The sequence below is a fragment of the Mus pahari genome, chromosome 13 (genome assembly GCF_900095145.1).
Source record: "Mus pahari chromosome 13, PAHARI_EIJ_v1.1, whole genome shotgun sequence".
Classification (NCBI taxonomy): Eukaryota; Metazoa; Chordata; class Mammalia; order Rodentia; family Muridae; genus Mus; species Mus pahari.
In genome coordinates, this window is record NC_034602.1 from 16,808,644 (window position 1) to 16,814,643 (window position 6,000).

Sequence of the window (6,000 nt, forward strand, 5' to 3'; positions counted from 1 at the left end):
TATAAAGGAACCATCCTAAAATACATTAGAAACAAAAAAAAGTTCAAAAAGATGCAATTTGACTCATGATTTCTCATTGAACTTGGGTAATGATGTACTGTGGCAATAGTCTCAGCGTCTGCCAAATGTGTTTAGAAATGGAGATCTTGAGCTGTGACACAATAATGGCATTGACTGTGATCAACTCTGCAGGGGACTTAATCTTTGCTCAGTGCAGAGATGACCTTTAGGTTTCTAGGATGGTGCTTTTTAGTGACACCAAAGCAAATGACTAAAATATTTGGAGAAGTCATAGAAAGCCAACAACCACATCACAGATGTTTCTAAACAAGGCCTTGTATATGGATATATGGGAACAGCATTATTACACATGGAGGAGGTGTTGAAAGGAAATATTTACCTGACAGAGAAAACAGGGATTTAACACAAGCAGATTTCCATACTCGAAAAGACTAGACTGTACATCCCTCCTTGGTGCTATAGTTGAAAATGGTGAGACACAGTCATGACTTTGGCCTTTCGCAATGGATGGAACAAGTGGATATGTTTGCTGAGAAAATTTGACCCTGTGATTGAAGGACAGCTTCTTTGGAACAGAATTCATGACAGCACACTAGGCAGAATTGGCCAAGGATGTGTGAAAAAGTAAAATAATAAGACCCTACTGTGATTTCAATATAGAGTTTCTCCAGGTCCATGTGCTGAAACATAGTCCCTGAATATTGTGAGGTAGAAAATCATTAAACATTGAGATCTAGGGAGAGATGACTTGTCCACAGGAATACACTAAGCAGTAATTAATTCTGGTCTCCGATTGGTTAAGTCTTACAGGAACAAAATTGTTATAAGCGATGAATCCTGTCCCCTCTTAGGTCACTTTCTCTGCTGCATTTTATAAAATTTCCTGATAGATATCTTGATAGCCAGTAGTTCCTCACCAGAGGCCCAGAAAATGAGGCAACCCAAAACTGTGATTTAAATAAACCTTTCAACTTATAAATTACCTATTTTAGGCATATGATTAGAGCCACAAAACGAAAGTAATGCAGGCGCCCAAAGGAAAATTTACCATGAGAGATGGTAGACGATTAAGAGGACATGTGGTCAGAACAAATGCCACACGTGGTTGGCACCTTTTCACTCAACAGCTAGCATCCTGCCAGGTGATCCACAGGCAGGCAGGAAGACTACAGATCAGAATCCATGTAGTTAGCCTGCGCATTAAACTTCCCACTATCTGTCCTTCTCTCTTATATTCTCTTTCATCTCCATCCTCACCATACACCTAAGCATATACTCCTCAAACATTGGCATGAAACTTCATTCATTAAATTACTTCTATTACTCAAAAAAATAGAAGTTTGTACAAAAAGTGTGGATACTATGTCCAATTTCATGTACTTATTCCGTATCATATTTGACTAAGGTAATTTCAGGTAGTTTATAGCTGTAGAATATGTATTATTATTTATGTTGTGTCAGATGTTCAATTCACAAAAGTGATTGGTGTCCAAAAGTATTTCTTTAAAAAATAAATTTAATTCTGAAATTAAGAAGTAATTTTTAATGTTTTCATCATTTACAAAAACAATAGTTAGCAGGTTTATAAGTCTTGGTATCTATTCTTTATGTACAAACTTCTAGTGTTTTGAGTAGTAAAGGAATTTAATGAATGTGGTTCTCATAACAATGTTTGAGGAGTATGATTATATATATATATATATATATATATATATATATATATATATCATTAGAATGGAATATGGCTCTCAGACTGTGGTCCAGCTAGTCCAACAGTGACTATCTACCAATAGAAATTTCAAAAATTCAGCAGTTGTTCAGCACATGAGGCTGGATGTTTGAGCTGGTCTTCAGTATATGACAGAATCCTAAAGAAATAGACTTAATGCCAGTGAAGGAAAGGACTTGCCGGTAGAGCAAGAGGAAGCAGCAAAGAAATCAAGCATCCTTTTTGTGCTACTTCCATGTCATTTAAAAGTGGGCTGACAGCAGAAAATATGTCCCAGATTAAAGGTGGACCTTCCCACATCAAAATGTCCAGATTAAAAGTTTTTCTTCCACTTTGGAAGCTTTAATTAAGAAAAAAATTTCCTCACTTGTCTACCCAGACACTTTAGTCTTAGCTAACTCCAGATGTAGTCAAATTCACAATCAAGGATACCTATCACAAATTTGCCCCTTGTCAGTTTGACACATAATCATATTTCCTATGTCATAGTTAATTTTCAAATGAGAACAATAATCAGATCATATTATGTCTAACATAATACAACTATCTTTCATACAACTTCCAACACAGTATAAATTTGGAGCGGGTAGCAATGTCTCTTGAAGGACATTTTTTAAGTTTCTGAAACTTATATATGATAAACACTCATATTCCGTAATTGATGTTAAGTTATATCAAGGAAAGAAAACAGAGACATCTCTACAAATACATGTTCAACAAAATAGGAAAGATGTAATTCATGTCAATTGTAATCCTTGTTTCTACAACTGGTCACATTGCCTTATTGTATATTTATAGCTACCTTCCTCTACTAACCATTCAAGGTTTTGTGTCTTTTCCCAAGAGGAGTGGCATATACCTTCATTCCTGGAGGGTCTGTGTCCTTTATCATCAAGCATGGATTAAGTTGTTGCAGTTTCCCATTGACTTAAATCCCAGGTCATGGTAGCACTAAAGGACTCCCTAAAGAATATCTTGCACCCCAGAGAAAATATTTTTATCTCTATTATACAGAAGCAATCTAATTTCTCCATGGTAGTATATATCAATCATTCATTCTAACATTGCCATTCTTTCCTTAGCCTGTTGTTTGAGGACTTCAAAAGCCCAAAGTGGATAAGGGGAATGTCTGAACTTCCAGTGCAGTGGAATGTTTGTTGTGTCTCATAGAATGGGTGATTCCAACTCTGAAACCAAGACCTTTAGGTCAGCAGAAATTAAGGTAATGAGAATGGAAAGCAATTTTTCCAAGAAGTTCACTAGGGATGATAGGTGGAAGTATTCCCCTTTCTACCCTTTGATTTCAGGATCTTGACTGTGGAAGAAAGCATACTTTATATTGGATGCTGATTCAAAACATGTATCACTTTTTGGAAACCTTGCCCCAGCCCTCCAGGATGCTGTCATTTAATTGGTATTGTAACTGTCTCCCAAAGACTACTTTACCTTTCTAACATTTCAGCTGCTTCAGGATGGTGGAGAACGTGGTACAATCAATAGATTCCATGATCATGATCATGAGCCCACTGTCATATTTCTTTCACTGTGAATTGAGTCCTTTGGTCAGAAACAATACTGTATAGATACTATGATGGTGCATACGATGTAGTATAAGTTCATGAGTTGTGGTTTTGACAGAAACACTATATACAGGAAAGGCACAGAATAAGTATCTACTCCAGTAAGGACAAAGTATTGTCCTTTCCACAGAGAAAGTGGTCCAATGACCTGCCATAAGGTCACTAACTGGTCACTTTGGAAAATGGTTCCACATTTAGGGTTCAGTTTTGGTCTTTGCTGCTGGCAGATGTGACACTCAGCAGAAGCTGTAGACTGCTCTCAGAGTTAGAATCCTCTTGCATCTATCTCTCAGTGTTGGGAGTATAAGCCTGGCCTACCAATCCTAGCTTTTAAGTAAATACTTCTCTGAGAAAAACATCATAGAAACGAACAAGGAATCCACCTAGAACTGAAACATCTACTTTTGGCTGTGTCCACAGTTACTGTAAGTAGCCCAGATAATCAGTAAAACTCCTGGATCCTTGCTTAATTTTACCAACTTTAAGAGTTAGCTGGAAAAGCATGGGATATCAAAGAGGTATACATAAGAACCTGCCTTATTTTAAGCAAATCACTAGAGTCTTGTGAGGAGAATATTATGAATACGTATTTTCTCTCTTCATTAAAAGGAAGGCTGATTATTAGGTTTCAGAGTATGATTTAATTGTGCTTAATATTGTCACACTACCACTCATTTATGTGTTCACAAATAACTAAATATCATCACTTTGGGTAGGAATAAAAGAAATTTGGGTAATTCATGAATAATGAAAATATTAAAAACTGTGGCTTTCATATTCACAGCAGTACTCAGGGGAATTCTGTCTAGCATATGTGCAAGTTGACAGGGAACAAGAGGGAACTTTTATATTCACTATCATAAAAATATACTTGTCTTCTAAAATGTAAAATGGAATTACAACATATACATTGTAAATAGTTCAGCCTGTATGCATTGTCAACAGTTTGTTCTGTTCGAGTCCCTAAGCACAGTTGTCCCAGGAGAAATACAAGTTTGATGACAGTCAAAATGAACTAGAGCCAATGTTGGAAGAAGTGTCTGAGCCTATTAACAAAGAGAATGGGGGAAGAGTGAAAGCACAATGAAAGAAACACACATAGCAGCTCAGAAATATGGCTCACAATTTCTGACCAGAGATATAAGAGTGACTACTCTGAGTTTTGAGCTAATATCCACTTATCAGTGAGTACATAACATGTGTGTCCTTTTGTGTCTGGGTTTCCTCACTCAGGATGATGTTTTTCTAGTTCCATCTATTTGACTGCTCCACCTAGGGCTCCATCCTAACTGCAGACACCAACCCAGACACTTTTGCTGATACCAAGATGTGTTTGCTGACAGGAGCCTCGTATAGCTGTCCCCTGATAGCCTCTGCCAGCATCTGACTAATATAGATTGAGGTTCTCACAACCAACCGTGGGATTAAGCCTGGGGACCCCAATGAAAGAATTATGGGAAGGATTGAAGGAGCTGAAGGAGTTTGCAACCACATATCAATATCAAATAACTAGACACTCAAGAGCTTCAAGGGACTAAACTACCAACCAAAGAGTATAAAGATATGGGTCAATGGCTCCAGCTACATAAGGATTGACTTATCTGCCACCAATGAGAAGGAAGGCCCTTGGTCCTATGGATGCTTGATGCCCCAGGATAGGGAGATGTTAGAGCAGAGAGTCAGGACTGGTGGGTGAGACCAAAGGGAGGGGGGATTTGTGGAGGGGAGACCGGGAATAGGGACAACATATGAAATGCAGGAAAGTGAAAAAAAAAAAAAGAAAAAGAAAGAAAGAAAGAAAGAAAGAAAAAGAGTGACTGACTATTTTTGTATCACCATTGTGTGTAATGTCTGTAGGCTAGAGGTTAAGTGTAAGACATTCTTTTTAAAGTTATTAATCTGCTGTTTCCTTTAAAAATTGGCTTACGTCTCTGAATAAAGAACAATTCAAAAGATTCAACTCCAAATATACTAAGTGTCCTATAATGCGAAGCTTTGGTATTTCATTTACAATATATTTAAATTTTCTTACAAGTCTATCAGAAGTACCACCACCCAGTTCCACCCAGTTCCAATACTCTGTGGGACACATGAATGTGGAAATCAATAGATTCAGAGGAGAAACTAATGGATGGAAGGGCCTGGGAAGGTCTTTACCTAACAGAGTCACCCAAAGTGGCTGAAAACTGAGGGCATGTTCTGGGCCTAACCACTGTCTATGAGAATATGGCTCTGAATGCCACATGGAAGTGGGTTATTCCCCTGGGAAGACTCCCTGCTGCCTACAGAGCCAACAGGAGACTGAGACACAGCCAGGTATACGGTTCACATGTTACATGGTAGCCACAGATAGGAACACAGCTGTTATCTGCAACTTTGCACTGTGGAGCAACATTCTGGGATCCAATTTCCCAGAAATCTTTTTAAACCTAGAATTTTAGGTAGTTTCCTGGATTTTAAAAAATAATTTGAGAGTCATCACCCCCTAACTCCTCATTCAGTCATGTTTATACTGGACATGATCCATGCCAGGATCCTTGGGGCTTGGTAAGTGACATAGGCCAGAATTTCTTCACTGAAAAGCTGTTCCTTAAATATTGTCAAAACCCAATGCAATGATTCCTCATCCTCTCTCTCTCTCTCTCTCTCTCTCTCTCTCTCTCTCTCTCT